General features: G+C 44.1%; 1 protein-coding gene across 1 annotated transcript in view; it reads left to right on the top strand.

Annotated features, from left to right (window-relative positions):
- The window catches only part of HS3ST2 (heparan sulfate-glucosamine 3-sulfotransferase 2), an 82,738-nt gene that overhangs the window by 1,690 nt on the left and 56,477 nt on the right, over positions 1-24,571 (top strand). The window lies entirely within an intron of this gene.

The raw sequence follows: 24,571 nt of genomic DNA, 5'->3' as shown, positions 1-24,571 counted from the left end.
GTGGGCCTGGGAATCCCAGTGGGCATCTCAGGGTAAGGCTGACCAAGTCACGTGGAGACTGCTCTCTGCTGCACTGCCAGGGGTGACTTATCTGGGCTGATGGTGTCTGGCAGCACTGTGAGCCTCTTCAATGCATGACGCTGAAGTGTAGGGTGGCCAGTATGTGGCCTGATCAGGGCATCCCTCGGGTGGCAAAATGTATGGAGTTCCTGGGTCACAGGTGAACAGTGGTCCACCTGCCCCCCTGAAGACCTCCTAGAATCCCCTGCCCAGTGAGGCTGCTTCCTTTCATTTTAAAGAAACCTTGAGGCAGTGGAGGTCATGTTTATATTGGACCAAGGCCAACTTCATTAGAAAGAAGACCTCGCTGAACTCTTCATAGCGGGTCCTGGATTTGCAAAGAAGCTGGCACTGCAGGGACTGACGTGGCCTCTTTTGCCTGTGAAACCTGGCCTGCAGTGGTTGTGGTTGTGGGGGCAAGGGATGTGTCATGCACCCTCCTCAGGAGACAGACACACTGGGTCCCAGCAATGTTGTGTGCAGTTGGTGGAATGTTGGCACTCAGGGGTGGGTTTGGCTCTATGTCGAGACTGTTGGCTCTCTGCATTGAAGCTGTAACCCACAGGTAGGTGTGTGACACTGTGCCTGACCCCAGGGTGACAGAAGTCAATGTGATGAGCAGCAGAGACTTGCTGCAGTGGGTCAGCCATGGCCACATTCACATGCATGCCAGGGCTTCCTGGATGGGGAATCTGAAAATCATTACAAAACCTTTAGCCAATCTGAAGAGTCTTTTAAGTGCAAAATAGCAACACTGTGAAATCTGGCTTTCAGAGAGTGCGGTCCGATAAACACCTGCACTTGGAACCCAGGCTCTGCCCACTCCCTTCTCTCTTTGCCACCGCCACCAAACAGCACACCTCAGCCTTCCTTCCCAGAGCCCATGTCATTCAGGGATGGCTGCTTTTTATTTTTAACCTTGGCATGTGTGATTCTAAGCCAGCTTAGCTGTGAACCTTAGAGATGGGAGCCATATCTTTTTTTTTTTTTTTTTTTTTTTAGCACATTTGGATTCTGCTAAAATTCTCAGCTTAGTCTTGGTAGGTTTTATTTAACATCAAGCACTCTGACAGCTCCACTTTTCTCTCCATTCCTCCCCGCTTTCCTCTTTTGGGTTTCTATAAGAAAGACTGTGCAAAGGTCCGGTCAATCATAGTCATCCTGTCTCCAGCACTTGCCTGGAAGGGTAGGAGCCCACAGCATCCGCACAGTGTTTCTCACTGACACAGATGGACAGTCTGAATCAAGGGTTTCGTTTGTGGGTTGCCTTTTCTGTGCAAGGCGCTACTGCCCATTAGGATGCAGTTTCTTTCATCTCCAGGGCACTTCTCCGTGTGTTTTTGACCCTTTATGATCATCCCAGTGTTGAGCATGAATTGAAGCGATGATGCGAATTTCTTGGATCCTTAAAAACCATGCCATCTTTCTTTTGAATTTCATGAGACAGATGGCACAGGTGACAGTATCCTATCAGGATCCCTATCCTTTCACAGCTTGCCATGACAAAGCCAGTGTCCAACGCATCCACATGACCAAGGAGTTCTTGTACTGCCCACTGGGTTGGACTTCTTATTTCCCAAAGTGATGCTGCAGAGTTGTCAGTAAAGGCTGTTATTCTGATTTGCCCATGGTGAAGCAATGACTTCCAACGGAAAACTCAACAACTTTAAACCCTTAGCCCAAAGGGAAAATTTCTTCCCATGGGCAATGGGGACTTCGATGCTGAAGGCAAACAGTATAGCCAGCAGCCTGGCAAAATAGGACACAGAACTCCCACTTTCTTTACTTCTAGCCCGAGCCTCTTTTGGGGAACCAGCCCAGGCAGGCCAACCTCACAGAGCCCCGCCCTCTGCTGTAGGATCCCTCCCATCTGATACCTTTCTGGATAGCTGCTGGGATGCCTCCCTCCCCTGTGGACTTGGTTTGGGATTTCCTCTTTAACTTTCCTCCCCAAGGTAACAGCTGGCCCCACAGGGTAGGAACTGCAAGTCATCTGGACAGAAAGGTGACACCAGGGAACCAGAAGACCAAGGGTGGCCACCAAGTGCTGTGTGATTTGAAGCAGCGTGGTGCCCTTGGGTCCTGACTGCTTTGCCATCAAATGGGACCTGCTCTCACCGTCTTTGAAACATGTTTTCAATTCATGGAGGTAACCTGGGCATCCCCTTGGCATGTGAAGTTCCAGGAGGTCCTTTACCCCAATGCTACTATGATAACTACTTCTGAACTAGCAACACAGGCAGTTATCACTGCTCATACTATTAGCATTCAGTTAGTTTCTGTCCGTGCTAATACTACTGAATGGGGCCCAAAAATTAATTGCTAGGAAAGCAGTTCCTTGCTTTCTCATTCTTTTTCCTTTTTGCTTCCCCACCTACCTTCTACACTGGGAAGAAGTCACTTCACATCTCTGGGTGTCAGTTTGCTCAACTCTAAGGTGGGGATGAGGCCCAGCCAGCTTTGCAGTCTGATGAGAATCAAGTAAGACAATCTCTGTGAAAATGCGTTTCCAAACTCAGTGCTGTATTTAGGACATTATCGCATTACCAAGCTTGGGTGTGAGATAGACTAGTCAATATCTTCCTCTTTTTTCAGGGACTTAAGTTGTGCCATGTCTAGTAATTTTCTCAGTCTCTGGGGAAATGGAATTCTGCCTCAAGTGTTCTCAGTTTTGCTGGTTTGCCAGGGCTGTGTGTGTGTGTGTGTGTGTGTGTGTGTGTGTGTGTGTAGAGAGGGAAGCAGTGAATCTTTTCCAAATGTATTAAAATGCCAACAAGAGCAAGCTAATATGTGATAATTGACTCAATACTCTCGTGTCCAAATTTTAATAGATGACCCTGTTCTGTAAATTTCAGACTCCATTTCACAAGTGTGTGACTGTTGATTTGTTCAGCATCAATGATGTTCTTAGGACAACGTAAGGAAAGAAGACACAATATGTGCCCTAGAGGCAGACAATCTAAGAAAGAGAATTTAAAAAGCCTAGAATGAGATTTTTCACATAAGCGAGCTCATTCCATGTAAAATTCTAACAACAAAACAAAACGTGGGAGAGGTAACCTTCAGGAAGAAGGGCATTTTCTAGGAAGTAGTTAATGCAAAGGCTTTTTGGTAATCTTCTAACCAACTGGTCAACACATGAAGCAGGTGGATCTGTGCTCACCGTTAGTGCACAAGTGCGCATCCCCCTAAGCATGCAATCACACGCACCTTCACAAATGCAGCGCATCTGCAGACTTGCATCTTCCTAAAGAGTTTTCCTGCCTTGGTTCAGAAGAACATCACCCGCTCTGGTGAAACGAAACCCTTGAGTCCATAAATCCCCATCCATCTTGCAGCTCTCTGTCAGCTTCCCAGCACACTGGAGGTATCATAGTTCCAGCACATATATAGTTCTTGCCAGGCACAGTGGAACATTGGAAATGGGCAAGTACAACTGGTCTTGCTGAGGGATCTTGTTTGAAAGAGCCGAGTTAATTTCCCCTTGGAGTTTCAAAAGGAGCTGGGAATGAAAAACAAGATTTCCCCAAAGCCTGGAGAGTACAGATGCTGAGGTGCAGAAGATGCAGCCAACCCCAGAGCTTTCAGTTAGTATGAAGGGGTAAGATTGTTTTAGATGTGACAGTGTGACAAAAGCACTGACCAGGGATTCTGAGAAGCATAATACTATTGTCTCACATTTGAATACCTCTGAAATGAGGATGTGTGATGTGATGGATGGTGCCTTGGAGGCAATGAAATACAGTGCTTCAGTATTAGCTGGAACCCTTCCCCGCTGCTGGATGCTCAGATGTGGCCATCCTGAGATCTGTTCTCTTTTGGACCTTCTAAAGAATCAGCAACTCCTTGGTGAATGCCTGACACAGCAGGAGTGATTCTCAGACCCAGCTCGGGTCTTTTCTGATTGGCCTAGGAGCTACACTCGTTTAGGACTCATTGAAGTGCCACTCATGTCCTCTCTTTGAATGAAAGCATCTCTCATGGAAGGTATGGGACAGATCCTCACCTGGAGGGAAGGGGACCCAATGGTGACAGGGAGGCGTGTTCCCCATGGGCTGCTGAAGGAGGCTCTCACTGCACTTCCTGCAGACCAGAAGGCACATTGCGAGAGTCTCTCCAGCTCTGCGCAGTCTCAGCTCTGCAGGCTGCTGCTTGCATGACATGTGTGCTTGGAGGTGCTCGTGCATCGGGAGTGCAGGGCTATTCTCCTTCCCTTTGGTTAGACCTCCATGTGTCAGCTGGGAATGATGGAGTGGCAGAATGGGTGTAGACGGGGAGGAGGCACACTGCTTCCCCTGGATCCCAACCCACCAGAGGACTTGAAGGGGAGGCCGTCTGTGTATGAGGCTCAGCCATTTGTTGTGAATTAGGCTGGAGGGTCCTGAAAGGTCATACAGCCAGCCTAACCTCATAGGGCTCCCATCTCCACCAGTGCTAACTCCAGGGCGGGTTAATCCATTTGTTTGTCAAACGCCCACCATTTGCCAGGCTCAGTGCCAGGCTGCTGTAGGCCAGCTCTGCTGCCACTTTGTTCTTCCTAATGGGCTGCGCGGATGGCTGAAGTGCTTTGTAGTCCACGGGCAGCTTGACAGGGTGGGTAAAAGTCACCAGTGAGTGGAAATAACTTAGCGTTTCACAGGTAATTGCTGCCTGTCAGACTGCACGGCTGGGCTGTTGGTCCAATGCTGCACTCCCAAGGGGCTTGTTCAGTGGGATAAAGGGCCAGAACGGGGGACAGGGGAGCACATTGTGTCAGGGACATGGGCCAGATGTGCTGAGGATTTGAGCATCACTTGGATTTCCTGGCATGAGTTAACTAAGTGTGTCGTCCCCAACTTTCCAAAGAGGAACTGGCAGTGTTTGCACCTCAATGCCCGTGGCCACCAGCTCCTGTGAATGCTCCCCAGGCATGAAGATGAGGGGCATCTCCTCTAAGTGGACCTTTCCCCAAATAATGACACAGATTCCAGACATTCCCGTACCATCTTCATCATATTTGCCAAATTTGGCATGAGTTCTACTAGATTTTCTTAATGTAAAAAAAAAACACGATAAGGTTTTATTTATTTACTTGTTTCAATTTTATTGGAAAGGCATACACACAGAAACAGTGGCAGAGGGATCTTCTGCTTCCTGGTTCACTTTTCCCAGATACTCGCTATGTGCAGGACCGGGCCAGGCCAAATCCAGGCAGCAACTCCATCTGAGTCATCCATAAGGCATGGGCAGGAGCCCAAGTGCTTGAGCCAGCATCACCTGCCTCCCTTCCTGTGGTGCACAGTAGCAGGAGGCTGGATTGGAAGTAGAGCAGGCACTTGATCGTGGATTGTGAATTGTGATATCTTAGCCACTACATCAAACACCTGCTTCTCTTTTCTATGTTTTTGTTAAAAGCAGCTCACTTAAAAATTGTGATTTTTTTTCGTAAAGAGATGATTGGTTTTCCCATGAATGCATGTATTCGGAATAGATCATGTGTTCATTCCATGCAATTCAAAAGTGACCAAGGGTATTCTGTGAAATGAGCTTTCTCCCTTCTGCCCTGTCTTCTGGCTGTGGTGTTCCTCTTGCTAGGAGCAACTACAGGCATCTGTTGGCATGCATCTTTCTAAAGACAGAAGGATTTGTAGACCTGAAACATCCTGTGCAAATATAGTTAAAATAAATATTGTTTTTAAAAAACAACTTTATTTTAAACTCACCCTAAACGGAAAGCCTTTGTCACACACCATAATTAGAATGTACGCATAAAAATAGGTAGAAAGCAAAACAGTATGATTGAATTTCTGCTGACTGGTGCGGCTGAAATGTTCCAAGCCTGCAGGAACAGTTAAAAACAGAGGGATATGAACATGGGCCTGTTATCTTTGATGTAATCAAGTGGAATGAAAATGAAGGAGAAATGATCACCAACTTTCTCACCGTGTGATTCAGCACTACTCCATAGGTCTGTGTCACTGTGAAATCGCCAAGAGGGGGGAATATGCCGGACATGAGGGCACAGACACACTCCTGGGGTTGGCACAAAACCCAGCTTAGGTTTTAATGATGTTTCTAGCTTTTCACATTCCTTTGATGTGTTAATGATTGGGAGAGACAAGCCTAGGAAAACTCAGAACAAATCTGAGCATTAAGAGAAAGGTTTTCATCTGCAATATTTATAAGGGAGTGTAGCTTTAAGGAGCGAAGAGTTTGCCAGAGAAAGGGTACAGCAGAGAATGAAAGGAAGAAAAGACAAATCTCCAAGTCCATGATGGGGATTTCTCATTATTTTCCCTGGTACAAAATTCACAACTTCTCCTACAGTGATCAAATCTACCTGGGTTGTTACACACCACGGGTATCTTAGCATCCCAGATGTCAGGGAGAGGTGTGTTTCTAGCACAGAATCAGTCCCTGTGTGCGGTAGCTCAGGGTTTTTGTTTTGATGTTCATGTGAGACAGGATGTCCCTTAAAAAAAAAATGCTCAGGATGCTTGTGACACTAACATCCTATCTTACAGGCCAGTTTTAAGTTCTGGTTGCATGGCTTCCAATCAAGCTCCTGGCTTAGGTGGTTGGGAAAGCAACAGATGATGGCTCTAGGACCTGGGCTTCTGCCACCCATGTGGGTTGCTCAAATGGAGTTCCAGGTTCCTGGATTCAGCCTGAAGCAAACCTGGCCGTTGTGGCCATTTGAGAAGCGAACGTGTGTATGAAAGATCTCTTTTCTTCTCTGTCTTTCCTCTTCTTTCTCTGCTACTGTTTTATTTAAATTTTTAAAAACTTGCGAGGTACATCAATCCTGTTCTTCTGTTCTGTGACACATGGGGAGGGAGAGAATCTTTCATCTACTGGTTCATTCCCCAAGTGGCTGCAGCAGTTGGAGCTGGACTGGGGCAAAGCCTGGAGCCCAGAGATGCTTCTGGATCTCCCAAGTGAATGCAAAGGTCCAACTCGTTTTTTTCCCCACTGTTTTCCCAGGAGCATTAACAGGGAGCTGGATTCGATGTGAAACAGCCAGGGTTCAAACTGGTACCCATATGGGATATCAGCATTGCAGATGGATGCTTAACCTGATATACTACAACAGCAGTCCCTGGTCACTTTTTAAAAAAATTACTATCGGTCTTCTCATTATGAAATCTTGACTCTCTTCTTTGTAGCTGTTTTCTAGAGCTCAAAATGGGGCCGTTATTATCTCTGGAGCACCTGCTGTGTGCCAGGAAGAGTTGTAGTCACTGTGGGAAGAGCAGTGAAACAGACAGAAATCCCTGCCCTCAAGATGTCTATGTATGATTGCAGAGGAGATGGCCCACCAGACAGAGGAGGAGAGCATGTCTACCTCCTGTGATCTCCCTGTGATCAGGAGAAACACAGGGAAGGAGGCGAGAGGACTTGGTGGAGAGAGGAAATCAAGGTGTTTTTAAAAGATTTGTTTATATTTATTTGAATGGCAGATTTACAGAGAGAAGGAAAGAAAAAGAACTTCCATCTACTGGTTCACTCCCCAAACAGGGAGATGGCTAGAACTGAGAGCAGTCAAAGCCAGGAGCTGGGAGCTTTTTCTATGCCAATGGGCCCATCCTTCATTGCTTTTGCATTCTGTAAGAATGGAGCTGGATGGGAAGTGGAACAGCAGGGACTAGAACTGGTGCCCATATGTAATGTTGATGCTGCAGATGGAGGATTAGCCTGTTGAGCCACCATGTCGGCCTTGGGCTTTAAGTTTAAAAAAAAAAATGGGTGCTTAGGGTAGGTGTCAGTGAGGAAGTGGTATTTTAGCAAAGACCTGAAGGGGCTAACAGAGGAGCCATGCTGTGATCTGAAGGAAGAACTTTCTAGTAGAGGACAATTAAATACAACAACTCTTGGGACAGAAGGACAGCTGGCAAGATGGAGAGAAACCTGGGGGACAGTGTGGTTAATGTGCAGTGAACCAGGCGGTGGCTGGACCAGGGGCCGGATGGAGCAGAACCCGCTAGGTCACTGTAAGAACTTTGGCATCCAGCCCATGTACAAGCAGGAGGTACTGGATTGTTTTGAATTAAGGGGTTTTATGATCTGCCTTGTATTTTAGAAGGATCTCTTGGACAGGCAGCTATGTTGGGAAGTAAGAACGGAAGCAGGAAAATTGTCCAGGAGTCTCGTAGTTGCAATGGTAAGAGCGCACAGGGAGCTCCTTCCTCTAAGGGTGGAGGGAAGAGGGAGAGATGGGCAGATGCTGGAGACCATGTAGGGGTACAGGTTGCAGAACTTGCTCATGAACTGCGTAGGAGCAAGGTGTAACAGGATTCTGTAAAGTTGGTGGTGGTGATGCGGGGGGTAACTGTACAGCAGCTGCTAGAGATGATGACAGCATCTTTCAAAGACCCTGTCAAGCCAAGGACCGAGGTCTGAATCTAACAAACTTCTGGTACAGTCCCTGGTCAAGGGTCTATTTATAGGTGTCCCTGTGCTAACCAAAGAAAAGAACCCTTTGTCCTACTATAGCTTGGAGTCTTTACACCCCAATAGGTGGGCGATGGCAGGGTCCTCTTTCCTGTGAGATGTTTTTTTGACTTTCTCTTTTTATAATCAGACTTCTTAGGTAACCCTTTGAGATGTTTTGAAGGTTGAATTAGCTCAGCTCTAACCCAGGAAAAGCATGTGTCACTCAATGTATGCCACCCAGCTTCTCACTATTGTTCCAGCCTCATCGACGTGCGTGATGGTGAGGTGGCAGCCTTGATGACATTACTAGATTTTTAGGGGGCTTCCATCAAACAGAATTGAACACCGCCATGCGTTCCTGTGAGATTATCGGGATCTGAATCTCCCTGACTTCCCCAACGCTGCTGAAGCAGGAAGAAATGTTCCCTGCCTTGGCAGCCTCTTTGCCGTGTGTTTCTGCTTTGATGGTTTTAATGAAGATATGAAATCATCTACCAGCCTTCATTTTGTTCAGGCAAGATGGCTTTAAGTGGAGGTAGCATTTCCTAGGATCAATCCCCATTTTCAGAAGTGGATGGTTAAACTCTCTACAGTTTATGGCCACTTCGCGCTGAAACAGTGTGGGATATGAATTATTAATTCCATGAAAAATGAGTTAAGTCATTGCAAAGCTCTGTGGTGGCACAATTCCCACTTTAGGTGCCCTTTCTCATATTTCCTCTAGTACAGACATCTCCGTTAGCCAGAAATTCTTGGGTAACTGGGCCAGCTCTCTATGCCAGTCATTTTGCCAGGGGAGAAAGCACTTGACTCCACTCAGTGGTTCTTTCCCGCCAGGACAGAAGTGGAGGAACTAGACACAGATGGCTCTGGGAGGTTCTTTCAACAAAGCGATTGACAGATATCAAATGTGGGTGCCATTCGGATGACAACTGTACAAGCATGGCTTAATTTTTGAGCTCCTCTACTTGGTCCTGGTGACTGCTTTCAGGAAAGAAAAGCTGAGCTGTTTCAGGAAGTAGGAGCAGTGGCTGGGCCACAGAGAGTTCTTTGCTATGGAGAAGCAATTTGGAGTGGTGAAAGAATCCAACTTGGTATCCCTAAGGACTCTGGGCATGTACGTGAACGAGCGAAGTCAGCTGAGGGATGATCAGCATAAGAGACATTCGGATAAGTCTCTTTTGGAAAATATACTTGCTCCAATAGTCACTTCCAATTGATTTCTAAATTTTTTTTTGGCTGGTCCTGTATTGTCAGATCTCCCAGTTGTTTTGTTCTCCAAAAAAAGGCTTCAGATATGACATTCTTCAAAAAAAAAAAAAGTGCTCAATGTGTAATTGTCTCTCCCCAATTCACAACTTTTCCAGGACATTTTTAGACCATAGAGGATAAGTTGGTGGACTGGGTATAACCTGGAATCTTTCATGGCACACAGTAGGCCTGTGAAACTGGCGCTGCTGGCATTTAATCCCGCTCCTGCCACTTATTTGCTGTGGGATAGGTAGCTTCATGATTTTCGTGATTCTAAGCTTCTGTTTTTCGTATATGAGGAGCGGGAAGGATGCTTGCATGCTTTCCCACCCAGTGGGCTGTTGTGGTGATTGGGTGCAGTAAGCACATGTTCGATTTTATTATTGTTCTTGTGGACTGCCCTTCCAGGATCATGTTTTAAGGAAGTGTGTCATCAACAAGTCCTTGGCCAAGCAGGGAAGACAAGAGATGTTCCCTGTCATAGTGTGGACGTTTGTCGATGTGAAGAAAATGGGGATCTTACCAGTTGAGCCAGTGATGAGCAGAATCTACAGCCAAGATGGGGAACTCATTTAGTTATGGATGTGGACTTCCGGGAAGGAGCCTGTACTCTCTCCCCATGCTTTATTGTCACTCATGGACATGCCCGCAGAACATAGGATTGTGAGTTTGTGGCATTGCTCCATCCTGCTTCTCCAGGGGATGGAAGCTCTCCACTGTCCATCACTGCCCAGCTCACAAGACCACCTTCAGAACAGCTCAGAGTCTCGCCATCCTTCCAATTGTTCTCTTTTCATCAGTTATCCAAGCAAGGTAGAGGTGCTCTGATGTTCATGTTGCCGGTGCAGGAATTCATGCCTCTCTGATTCTGGTGGTCTGATTGAGATGGGGGTCCCACTTGCAGGCCACTCTTGTTGACAAGGAGAGGCTATGGGATGAACAGAGGTGGGTCATAAAGATCAGCCTAGAAGAGTTTCTGTTTAGCCTTGATTGGTGATTGGCACCTGCAGAGTGACTGAAGGATGCTAGATTGGTCAGCAGAGGAAGCTGGAGGGAAAAAAAAAAGTGCTCGAGCAGAGAAGGCAGCTGCCTTTCCAGAGAACCAATATCTACAAAGATAATATCACAGATGACACAATTCCCTTTCAAACAGAGTGATGGTTTGATGCAAAGGAAAGTTTGCTTGCATGATAAGGGTTGAGAGGCTGGATAGTTGAGCCACTGGCAGAGGAGCTGGGAAATCATACAGGCTTTACTTTGTTTCCTAGGCAGTCTGTCTGTAAGCTTTATCAAATGTACAGCCATCAAAGTTCTCTGTAAAATCTGACACATTGTTTCCCAGCCTTCAGCCTTTTGTGTTTTGGGTATAGGAGGGTCCTTCAAAAAGTTCAGGGAAAGAGGAATTAAAGGACAAGATTATTTCAGTGTCCAAAATATTGACATCCGTGCCTAGTCTTTTTCATCATGGACACTTTGGGAGAGGATATGCAAATGTCATTGACTTTATGATCTAGTCAAGTTCACTTAGACCTTTGACTCCACTATATTCACTTAAACGTGAAACTTTCTACCCTTATCCTAAGTGGGGCTTCCTTCTCTTGCCAGAAATGGAAAGGGGTCATAAAGGCAAAAGCAGTGAGAACCCAACAGTACAGTTCACCTCCAGCCAGATACTGCTGCTCCCGCCCTGTGTGGCAGGCAGCCTCTTTCTGTGCTGAAGAAGGACACCAAAAAGTATTAGAGAGATATTAGCAACGTTTCAGCAACTAAGATCATGTCCATAATGTGGTCAGGAGACCTGGACAGAATGAAAAAGGAGAGCTAATTGTTTCCTAATGATAGTTAAGTTAGTCTTTCAATTCATATCAAGAACCATCTATTTTTTTTTTAATCACTGATGGTAAAATGCTGAACCAGGAACCTAGACTTCTCTGAGTTTGATATCACTATATCACTTTATCATATATGGTTGTCATGGCCCATCAACAGCTTGGGAGAGACTGGCTGACATTACGAAGTCTGGGTAGTTTAAAAAGCTGTGATTCCAATTTAAATTGCAAATCGATGGGGGCATTATGGGAAAGTGAATGCAGACATGAAGAACAGGAGGAAAAGAGCCAACACTGCAATATTTTTAGATCTTTTTTTCCCCCAGATTGGTTTTTGCATCGTTTGTATCTGGACTCTACATTTGATAAATTCCAATATCTGCTCTCTAATATATGACCCAAGAGCTAACACAGTTTGTTTACAATTCCAATTCAAGTCACCTATGTTAAACCTTTGTTTATTGCCGCTTAAAAACACTATGATTTGGATGAATCTCAAAGGCATTATGCCGAGTGAAAGAAAGGTTATGTGCAGTATATTTCCATTTATATGACACTCTCAAACAGGCAAAACTCAAGCGATGAAGAACAAGTCAGTGGTTGCCAGGGCTCAGAGCAGTGGAGGGGGTGGTCATATAAAGGCAGATGAAGGTGGCTCTTCCAGGGTGCTCTATGGAGACACCCTGAGGGACCTGCTGTGTATCTTGATGGTGATGGTGGGCAAGTGAGTCCATGTGTGTTAAAATGCACAGAATGAAACAGAATGACAAGTCTACCTTTGTGTGTAATCTTTTAAAAGATTTTAAAAGATGAGTCTTTTAAAAACATTAAAGAAGAAAAGTTTCTTTTTAGAAATGCATCCCGTGGCTATAGAACACAGTGACCGACAGGCTTTTGCCATCTCTCCGCAGAGTGTGATTTCTAGCGATCGGGCAGACCCAGCCCTGTTTCATGTTTCTTAGCTTCACCATTCTTCCGTGGCTGTTGGTCTGTTTAGTCCATTGTGAGGTTAGTTTTGGTTATTCGTGTTTACCTATGTGAAAAATAGTGATGATCTCACTGTGTTTGTATGAGGGTGTCTGAGGTCCGTCACCATCATGGTTTCCAATAGATACTTGGATTTGCTGTGGTAATTCATCTCTAAGTCACTAAACGGACAAACAAACATCCACGTGGTAGAACTGATCATAGCCAATGACGAAGGATATAGGCTGAGCTGAGAAAAGTAACGAAACGGGGTGGGCAGTGTGAGGCGGCAGGTTAAGCTGCAACTTGGGATGACCATGCGTGTATCAGAGGGCCAGTTTGAATCCTTGCCTCTGCTTCACTTCCCTCTCCCTGCGAACGGTCCTGGGAAGTAACAGGTGACGTGGTTCAAGTGCTTGGGTCACTGCCTCTCATCTGGGCGACCCTGGTGGAGTTCATGGCTTCTGGCTTCCACCTTGCCCAGATGCAGCTGTTGTAGCCATTGGAGGAGTGAACCAGTGCGTGCAGGGTATCACGGTCTCTGCACTTCTCTCTGTTACTCTGCCTTTCAAATAAATCTATTTTAAAAGAAAAATATGAAAGTGGAAACAAAATATGTACTACCTTTTGTCTCCAAGAGGGAAAGAAATGATTTATATTTAAATGTTCTTCTTCATTTGTAAATACATCAGAAAAGGTTACCCAAGAAACTAATGGCAGCAGCTTCCTTGGGGGAGTAAGGGAGGGAAAACAGGGGAAGGAGAAAGACTTTCACTAGACATTTGTATATTTTTTGGTACTGTGTAAATATATTCTTTCACAAATTAATTTATAAGTTGTACATCATGGAAAAATTAGGAAACTGACAACATAATTAGAAAATGCCCAAAATTGTACTCATAGTTGTCATTGCTGTCCTAATTCTGTTTTGTGCCCACATATGAAGCATTATATGTTAGGCCCGGCACCATAACCCATGGCTAAATCCTTGCCTTGCATGCACCAGAATCCCTTATGGGTGCCTGTTCGTGTCCTGGCTGCTCCACTTCCCAACCAGCTCCTTACTTGTGGCCTGGGAAAGCAGTGGAGGACGGCCCAAAGCCTTGGAACCCTGCACTTTTATGGGAGACCTGGAAGAAGCTCCTGGCTCCCGGCTTCAGATCAGCTCAGCTCTAGCCATTGCAACCACTTGGGGACGAACCAGCAGATGGAAGATCTTTCTCTTTGTCTCTCCTTCTCCTTAGAAATCTGACTTTCCAATAAAAAAATATTTTAAAAAATGTGTCTTACATAGTAGTTTATACTGTTGTGGGCCCATATATACAGTATGTAGCATAGCTTTATATACCATTTTACAGCTTGCACTTAGCATCTGATATGGGGGGGTCTTTGCGTGCCAATAAATTTGCACCTGCAAAATCATTTGAGGTGGCTGTAGATTTCCTAGTGTAGCTATTATCAAACCACATTTCATTTTAGTTGCGTGCTCCACTTAACCAGAACGCCTAGTAGTGGTCATTAATACTGTCCCCACTTTTATTATTAGAAAATGAAAAGGACAGCAACCAGTATTTAACCCCAATTTCCCTCCTCAGGAGAAATCTTTCACAGGGGAAAATTTTTGTGTGAAATAAGCGTGCCAAAAAGGTAGTATCAATTTTTGATACAATTGAGGTCCTTCAGAAAGTTCATGTGCAAATGGATTAAAAGATACATTTATTTGCTGCAAAAGATTGAATTTTTTGAAGATCTCTGCTATGCATGGAGTGCAAAAATTATATGCCAAAATAAACATCTTTTAGTCCCGTGTTAAAACAAATATTCCAAGTTTCCGTGTCTTGCCAGCTTCTCCCTGTCCCTTTGATAATATGACTAAGGCGTGTGTATTTCACCAGCAGTCTTAAAGGGATTTCTCTCGCAATCTTTTCAGCACTGAGTAACGCCTTTCATCTTTGCCATCCTCATGCCTCAATACTAACTCCTTCAAGCTCAAAATTTTTGACCGGTATTTAAAAAATATTTATTTGTGTTTGGTGTCTGAATGTTTCAGTTCAATATTTCCCTATTGGATGTTTTCTCTTTTCATTTTTTTTTTCAAAAAAATTTTTTTTTATTTATTCATGAGAGAAGAAAAGGAGAGAGAATTGCCTTCCATTGGTTTACATCTTAAATTCCTGCAATAGCTGAGGCTGCGCTAGACTGGAGCCAGGAACTCAGCTTGGGTCTTTCATATGCATGCTGGGACCCAAAGTACTTGAGCCATCACCCACTGCCTCTTGGCGGGAGAAGAAGCACCTGTTTGTGGAGCAGGGGCTCCCACCCAGGTGCTTCATTATGGGGAGAAGGGCATCCAAGTGAGAGCTTTAACCTCAAGGCCACAAGCATGCCAGCTTTTTGCATTTTGTTGAAAAAATTAATTTGTGTATTTGAAAGGCAGATTTACACACTGAGTGAGAGAGAGAGAGAGAGAGAAAGATTCTTCCAAAAAAAAATCAAGAACCAGGAGCTTTTTTCTGGGTTTCCCGTGTGGATGTAGGGGTGCAAGCATTTGGACCATGTTTTGCTGCTTTGCTAAGTGTACTAGCAGGGAGCTGGATTGGAAGTAGCTGAGACTTGAAATTCCATGCAAGCAGCAGCTTAATCCACAGGGCCACCACACCAGCCTTCCTCTGCATATTTAATTAGTATCTTTATATCTGGGCAAAGATGTGACAAAAGGTAATGTTGCACAGGGATTTCAAATCTGCTTCTCTCCCAATATTCCACTATGTTTGTGATATTAACGTCTGTCAACACAATATGTCTCCATAGTAAACAGTGAAATAGCATCCCAAGGCCTAACACAAAGGAGCAGCCCACTGTCTCAATCCCCTGCATTCTGATTCCTGCTTAATGGAGGCAACCAATTTTCAATTCTTGGGCTCTCTCTGCTTTTCTATACTTTCATATTACCAAATAACATGTTTATATTGCTATGTCTTGCATATCACAAAATGGATAACCTTGGGAGTTAAAATTGCACCTGCCAATCACTCAGGGGGAAAAAAAATTCAAAACTGTCATTGTGCACATCGTCAAAACTAACAATACCGTGTGCTTTACTTGTCGGAACTACTCAGATGTAGCCAAAGCTAGGCTCAGTAGCAACTTGGCTGCTTTCTCAGATGAAGACAATGAATTGACAAAGGAGTCCGCCCCAAGTGCTAAAGGAGTGATTAAAGTAAACATAAAGAATCAAAGAAATCACTTAGGAAAAAAACAGGACCAGCAATTAATGAATGGAGGAAAATGGTAACATGGATTTTTTAAAAGTAAATTTTCTTGTAAAAACCAATTGAAATAGGCAAATGTCTATGGTATCTACCCCCCAAAAATAGTAACAATAAGCGAAGTTAGAAATGAGAAAGAATACAACCATGAGGTTTTTCATTTGTTTGTTTGTTTAATATGCACAAGGCACAAGCATCTTCAGGATATTGAGAAAGAATTAGGTAAAAGCTAACATCTAATATAAATATAAAATACTGTTCATGTGTTTGTACATTTAAAAGATGTATAAACTACTAGGGATATGGAATCGTGAAATCCTGTGGGTAGCACTTTTCCCAAACACTAAGAACAAGCCATAGAAGTGGAGGGCAGCAGGGCAGTCATTGTGGCTCAGTGGGTTAAGCTGCTGCTTGGGACACCTGCGTTTCATATTGGAGTACCTGGTTGGAGTCCTGCTACCCCATTTTTGATCCAGCTCCCTGCTCAGGTGCCTGGGAAGCAGCAGATGATGATGTAAGTATTTGAGTCCTTCTGGCTTCAGCCTGGCCCAGCCCCTCCTGTTGCTGCTGTTTGGGGCGTGAACCAGTGTGTGTGTGTGTGTGTGTGTGTGTGCTTCTCCCTCCCTCTCTGTCATTCTGCTTTCATAATAAATAATTGAATAAATTCTGCAAGAAACAAATGACAGAAGTGCTAAGGTGGAGACAGTAAACAGGAGATGGTTAAGGTCAAATTTTTGACTTGATGGTGAAACTTCTGGGTGAGATACAGCCCCACATCAAAGTATTGGGGTTCAATCCCTGGTTCCAGTCCCTGGCTCCAGCTTTCTGTAATGCATCCTTGTGGAGGCAGCAGGTGATGGCTCAAGAACTTGTCATCCATATGGGCAGAACTGGATTGAATTCCCAGCTCCTGGCTGTGAGTTGGCCCAGCCCTGGCTGTTGTGGGAGGGTGAACCATCAGACAAGAGAATACTCTCTTCCATGAAAAAGAGATTCATAATGTAGAATAATTGAGCAAAAACGTTGTAGCTGAGAGCGAAAGAAAGGGATGTCCACAGTGGTCACAGAGGAGGGGCGGAAGAGTGAGTACAGTGGCTCTGGCTGCGGATCTGCCTCTGGGTGCAGTTACTGAGTCATCTCATGCAGCGTGTATTTGATTTTAAACTTTGCGTGGGATGGTATCCTTGAGTTTCCTAAATACACCAAACAACCCACGTCTCCATTGCTTCTAGTCCTCATCTTTCTTTTTCCATTAATTGTTACCTAGGTTTAGTTGTTTGCTTTTATTGCTTGCAACCAGTTGATGGACTTTTATTAAATACATATATATTTTTTTCTACATATATTGATTTATTTGAAAGGCTAAGAGATGGAGACCTCTTATCTGCCGGTTCATTTCCCAAATGCCTAGAACAGATAACACTGAGCCACACCAAAACCAGGAACCTGGAACTCCATCCAAGCCTCCCGGGGGGTGGCAGAGACCTGAGTGCTTGAGCCATCACCACTGTCTCCCAGGAGGTGTATGAACAGGAATTTGGAATCAGAGGGGTGCCAGCACACTCCGATATGGGATGCAAGCATCCTAGTATGTGGACCACTGTGCCAAATACCTGCCCTGTAACTTTGTCTCTTGCAGGTTAATGTTTTAACCTGAGCCTCTGGCAAGTTTAAGACTGCTTCCTGCTTTTCTTCCCCATGAGCGATAATTTGGCTGAATTGTAATTTTTAAGGCGAAATCTTTCTTAAAGCATCTTTGAAAATGTGGGTCTCTTGTTGCAGGCCATTGTGTGTGTGATAGAGGTTAATGCCAACTGAATTAATATTTTTCCTATCCAAGTGAACTGGTTTGTTCTCCCCATTTAGATGGTGATATAATCTTCTCTATTATTTAAATGAAAATCATTGACCCTGAAGCCAGTTTGCTCTGAGTTCGACTCTGGACTCTTCTACTTATTAGCTGTGTCAATTTAATTAACTAGCTTGCACCTCATTTTCCCATGTGTGAAGCAGGGGTTGCAATTATGCTGGCCTATTAGGGCTAGTGTGAGGATTTTATGAATTAGCAAGTACACAGTTTAGAAGACCAAGCCTAGAGCAAGGACTATATAGATGCTTTCTGTGCTGGCATTACTAGCTAACTGTTAAGTAAAAATTTTTATCTTATCTTGCTTTTACTTTCCTTTGTTCCTGTGAGTAGTGGCTCCGTGCCACACCAGCCAGCTATTTCTGGGGCTCTGCTACCCCACGGTGCCTTGGACAGAAGAAGATGGCTGAGTCTTGCTGGCCTGTTGACATCAGCCTGTCTGATCCAAGCGAGTGAAGTGAGGCTCAGGAGACCTGTAGCGTGACGAGAGGAGAGTTTTGTCTGCTACTGTTCACTAGTGGGTGTCTAAGGATTTCTAGTCTTGAGTAGAGAAATCTCTGATCTGGTTCCAGCAATTTCGACAGCTTGTCTTTGACCTTTGACCAATGACTTGTGCACTTCTAGAGTTAGGTTTTTATTTCACTGGAGAGTTCAACTGGATTTGTGTATCCTGAGTGGAGAACCTGCCTTTAACTGGGTGGTTTTAGGTGACAGGAGATGACACACCCTCACGCTACATCTATCAGGTGCATGGTGACAATGTGATTTCCTTTTCAATTACTCATTCTGATTGAGTGAAGGATAAAGAGTCAGCTTGGTGTTACTACTAGGTTTTTAGCACCTCTCTAACATGCTAGTTACAATTAGGCCTATTACATTTTTTTCCGTGTTTTTTATGTTGATATCTGTGCCAAGAGATGTTGATTTTGCATTTATGAAACTGGCAAGGTTTTAGAGTTTAACAAATAATAAATGTAGATAAAGGAAGGTGGGTGGATTATAAAGAAAAACAGTAAACAAGCAGCAAGAATTGTTGGGATTGTGTGTAAAGAGCTAAATTTGCAGAAAATGGATGCAAAGGTCTTTGATCAAGTTCTCGAATCTTGTTGAATGAGTCTGCCTGTGCGAGTCAGGCTCATGATGTAATATCCCATGGGATTTTGAATGACCCCTTTCTGGATGCTTTTGGAATATGTTTGGAGCTGACCTACTGGACACCAGTCTTCAGGTGCAATGGGTTGCCCCCCCCCCCAGCACCCAAGGAGCAATTTTAACAGTTGGGAGAGGTTTCTCCTCCTGCGGCAGCTGCAGAAAGAGCCCTTCAAAATCCTAAATGACAGATCACCTCTTTGGCTGGTTTGATGTCCTTGTTTAGTTCAACCCAGGTATGTTATAGCTGAATAGTTGGGGCCAGAGTCCTGGCTGGGGAGAAAATCGTTATGAAAAGCTATCGATTAGGTGTCTACAGCTGCTGGAACTCAGCCGCAGACGTTCCTCGAGCTGCATTTGTGAAAGGGCAGGGGTTGTGGAGAAGGGCAAAGGTGTGATGGAGTGAGGAGGCAATTTGTTTGGAAGACTGTGGTGTGCCAAGGCAAGCAGCTGTTGGAAGGCAGCTCTTCCTTGTGCTGGGTGGTGGCGAGGACTGCACAGGTGTCTTCCAGGTGGTTAGTACTTCATGCAGCCTGGGGAAGCATCTAAAGCATTGCTGTTTTTCCCCCTGGGAAATCTTGTTTGTCTGTCATTGCCTTCCTTTTGCACCACGAAGTCCTGGCCTTGCTGAGTGCTATCCTTGCTACCCAGATGTGAAAACCCGACCCTACCCCCTGAATGCAGAGTTCAACCTGCACAACACAGGCTGCCCCCGTCTCCCTTCCCTGTGACCTGTGCTGAACTGTGAAGAGCATGGCACATCCCCTCACTGAAGACCTTGGCAATACTGTATGACCCAGTCCCTAATTGTCCTGGGCATCCTTAAACCACATGTGCATGACTGCTTATCTGTGCTTGTGCCTTCTGGACCTTGAAGAGTGTGTGAGTCATGTAGAGGTGGATAAATATCTGTTGAATGCCTGCACTAGAGTTGGCACCACATGGGCAGGGCAGGGCTCAGCAAAGCTCACAGGCACCCACTCAGAGCCCATCAGACTATTGGCTCAGAGTGACAAATCCAGGAAAGAATGAAACCCACTTAGGCAATCTGGAAGGTGCTCTTGACAAGAACAAAGGTGTAAGTAGTGAAGGAGGAGTATAAATAACAGTGTTCCCACCTGCCTATAGCTTCAGAATAGTTGTAATTTTGAATGGCCTGTCAATCACTTTCGATAAATTAAATCACACCTTTGAGCTGCATTTCTCGGCATTGTTTTCTTTTCAGCACAAAAGCTGCCACATAGGTAACTTTCTGGGAGTTTTGTGAAATTTTCCCTCCTGGGTAGCAGTAACTTTACTCCTTCTCTTCAATTCAAGACAGCATATTGAAGCTTTTTTGTCCCATTGAGATGACACACATTTTCCCCCTTCACCTAAAGATTCTGATCTGTCCCCCCTCCCCACCTGCTGCTTTTGCTGCTTAGAATGAATGTCTTGTTGCTTCTTACTTTCATTTTGTCCATAAATTTCTCTGAGAAGATGATGAAAGCTATATTCCCCTCTCATCCTCCACAAAGCTGTGAATACACACATGCAGTGTTCTGTGTGGGAACTGATTTGATTGCCATGGAAGCTGAGTGCCTACAAATCTGTGCCATACGAATGTGATCTTGCCCAAGAGCCACCTATGCCTCTTCTCCTTGGCTTTTTAAATGTCAATGTCAACGGTCATTTCCCAGCAAGATAAAAAAAAAATCTGAACTCCAAGCTGTGCAAAATCAGACGAAAAAGTTGTCTTTAACTTTACTTATCAGGAAAGTTTAATGCTAATGCCACCAACATCAAGCTTGTGTAAGAAGCTTAAAATGGTGGCTGTGCATGTGTCATCTTTGACATTAAATCAATTCTGGCTTTTACTTTTGAGGGTGACAGGCACGTGACTTAAAAAGAAAAGCAAATGGATTCCGTAGGTAGCTTTGCCTGAGGAGTGTGGCCTTCCTTGGGTCAAAGAACACAAGATTCCTTCAAGACTCCTTAGGTTAAATTCGTTCCACGTGATTTTCTGCATAGGCATGTTAGAGGGGTCACCTCTGGCCCAGTCTGCATATTCTTTGCTTGGCAAAGAACCTTCATCATTTCAGAGCTGTCACCCGCTTTTGCAGTTTACCAAGAGGAGCTCACCAAAATGGGAATTTGCTGAGGGTGTCAGTGTGCAGCTGAGGGCTGACCGCGAACTGTTGGCTGTACTGGCAGCAGCAACAGCTTTAGGAGCTGCAGGTTGAAGGGCATGACAGAGTGATGGTTGCGGCCATGACCTGCCCCTCCATCCTGCCCACCTGTGAGGTGATTGCCTTCTCTCTGGTGCTCCTGGAATCTCTTCCTCTGCTCCAAGCCACAAGTCACCTCGAAGCCTCGCTGACTTCATTTTCTTCCTCCACTACTTTTGAAGTTGTCTATTTTGTTTACATTATTATACATCTTACTGATTTTAATTTTCTTGGAAATAGAGAGTTAGAGAGACATCTTCTGTTCATTGGTTTATTCCCTAAATGCTTACGCTGATCACTGCAGAGCCAGGCCAGTGCAGGGAGCCTGGAGCTCAATCCAGGTTCCGCATGTGGACAACAGGGACCCGAATACTTGAACCATCACCTTCTGCCTGCTCAAGTACATAGGAGCAGGAAGCTGAAATCAGCAACAGAACCAGGACTTGAATTCAGGCACTCTGGTGTGGGTATCTCAAGTGGCAACTTACTCTCTGCCCCAAATGTGTTGACATTCCTAAGTGATTATTCTCACAGTGTTGACTTATCAATATTTTACCTTCTTCCCAGATGATGCAAGAGCCTTGGCACACTGATAAAAAAAAGTTCTTGGAAGATGGAATCGAAAGATAAATTTATTTTGATGCAAAACTGAGTCTTAAAACCTATGCATAGATTTCTTAACAGTTTGCTTTTTTCATGAATATTTGAAGACCTTACATATGCATGGATTTTGAATCTTTTTGATACTAAAATAGGCTTATCTTTATGTTTCATTGTCCATGAACTTTCTGAGGTACCTTCATTAATGTCTTTTAAACATTCATTTACTTATCCTATTTATCAGAGAATCACACATATGTATGTATCAGAGAGAGATAGAGAAATAAAGTCAAACCAAAGAGATTTCTCATCCTCTGGTTTGCCAGATGCCACAACAGCCAGGTGCAGCTGAAGTTAGGAGCTGGGAGTCAGGGATCCAGTCCCCAGGGACCTGCTGCCTGCCAGTGTACATTGACAGGAACCTGTGGTTGGAAGTAGAGCCAGAACTGGAACTCCAGCATTCCTCTAGGGGATGCAAGTATCTCATGCTTATTTCCTTTCCTAAAAACAGTGAACATGTTCTCTTTTGTCATTCCATCCAGTTTTTTCTTCTTTTTTACTTCTTTTTATTATTATTATCATCATTTTATGATACAGTTCCACAAGCCCTGGGATTTCCATTACCTTGTCCCCAAGTTGCTTCCTCTCCCCGACTGAGTTCCACTATATTATTAGTATAGTATAGTTCTTCATAAACAGTCACACATCCATCATTGCGAGCATGGACAGTGGCAGAGTGTCCAGCATCGTGTTGTCAAGATATAGTTAACAATTTCATTGAAAGTCCATCTTTGATCTGTAAGTAGAGTATCCAGTAGCATGTTACTTAACTTCATGGCGTTGTAAATTTCTGTTTTCCTTCCAGGTGTTGATTTTGTTTTGTGGCTTTTCATTTGACAGTATGTATAGTAACTGTGGAATGGAGACTATCATATGCAGATGTGAGGATACAATACCATGTGCATCTCTACTTACAGTGTTTCTAATCCTCTTATTTCCACTATTTCTTTCAACCACTTCCTCCTCCTGAGTTCAGTTACTTTCTGCAGTTTTCTCTTTGGTAGATTCTGTCTTTTTTGGTTTTTTTTTGTTTGGCAATGAAAATGTCTCTATTTTGCCTTCCCTCTCAGTGACTGGTTTAATTCTGTGTTGGCAGTTATTCTGCCTCAGATCCTGGGAGGGATCTTTCCAGCATCTTCTGGATTTTGTGTTATTGAGAGACCTGCTCTGAATCTTAACCATCCACTTCCCTGCTTGCTTTTCACAGTATCTTTGCTGTTCTGTGGACCCATATACGGGTTTGCTTTATTTATTCATTTGTTATTTTTCAAGAGTACAATTCCTATTGTTGTTAGCAGTAGTCACCATGTTATACTATAGATCTCTTTAATCTCTTCCTCTTATCTGCCCGAAATCTTGCATTCTATCTACCAACATCTCCAAACATCCCCCAACATGCACACACACACACACACACACACACACACACACACACACACACACTACCCTGACCCAGCTTTTAGTAACCATCATTCTCCTTAACAATTTTCTTTTAAATCAGAAAACATTTTACTTCTACATTCTGAGGATTAAAGACTTTAAAACTCTCAGCCATTTAGCCCTGTGGACATTTCTTTCTTCATTCTCTCTACTTCTTTCTTCAAGCACCTGCTGTTAGACACGTGTGACACCTCCTAATGCGTTTCTCCCATCTCAACATTCTCCCCTGTTTTCTTTCCTTCAATCTCTGTGTGCTGAACCTGAGACTGTCTCCTCTGTGTCCTCTCCATTTTCTCATCTTTTTAAGGGCATGGATTTCTTAGTTTGGAAAGGCTAACATTTTCCCTGCAAAACTTAACATTGGCTTATTTCTTTTTGCCACCTCCTTTAAGGTGCTATTTTTTTTTCATCTCTTTGATTATGTTAAACACACGTACTTTATGACATCTTTTAAATTGCCTGATTGTGGCAAGCTTTGGGGAAAACCCATTGCCTTTTCATCATGTCTTTTCACTTCCTGGTATGTCTTGTGAGTTTTAGACTTTGAACTCATCTTGACTGGGCTTGTTTTTACCGTGTAAATACCAGGTGTCCTAGGTTATGGAAACCATGGGGCACCTTCACATTTGTTTCCACTGCACTGGGACAAATCTTTCTGTTCATTTCTTGCCTTGGTAATCTCTGCCATGCGAGACACATACTCAAGCGTTTCAATGTTCTAGATTTCAATGTTGTTGTTTTTCCACCCAGAGCCCTGAGTAATTATAAAGTATCCTTAAAGTTCCCCTAGACTAGTGGGAAGAATTTCTCCAATCTTCTATAAAACAGCAACCCTTGTAAGAATCTCTGTTCCCTTAGTTCAATGGTAGTCAGTTCTAGAGTTACACAGCAGAGTGCGGCATCTACAGTTCACAGTATGTGTTTAAAAACAAGTAGAAAGAGAAGATATGAACATGGAAATGCTAACGATGCTAATTCCCAGACTTAATCAGTTTATGCTGTGTACTTGTGTTAAATATTGCACTGCATCCTTTAAAGAAAAAGGGATAAAAATAACAAAATAGAAATATTAGACTAATTTTAAAAAACTATGTTTTATATGAATTTGATTGTAGCTAGAGATGCTAAAATTGGCACCATTTGAGATACCATTCACACCTCTTAGATTAGCCAGAATTGGAAAACTGCCACGTTGTTGGAATGAGGAGATCAAGGAGCTTCCGCACACAGTGCTATTAGAAAGTTGGACTGGGGCAGTCCTGAAGAGCAGTCAAAACTTGTGTCAAATTGAACATGATAAGCCTCAGTGCTCCCTTCCTGGGCATGCCGCCCAGAAATATTTTTCATGAAGTTCTGCAAAAAGATACAAGGACAAGGAGTAATTGCAGCTATGGTGATGGGGAGAGCATCTCCTTGTTCACCGCTGGTAAAATGGGTGTACATGGGTGGATGTCCAACATG

Source organism: Ochotona curzoniae, unplaced genomic scaffold (assembly GCF_017591425.1).
Source record: "Ochotona curzoniae isolate NIBS_2020 unplaced genomic scaffold, NIBS_Ocur_1.0 contig_2321, whole genome shotgun sequence".
Taxonomy (NCBI): domain Eukaryota; kingdom Metazoa; phylum Chordata; class Mammalia; order Lagomorpha; family Ochotonidae; genus Ochotona; species Ochotona curzoniae.
The sequence above is the reverse complement of the archived record's forward strand: the minus strand, read 5'-3'. Positions and strand labels throughout refer to the sequence as shown.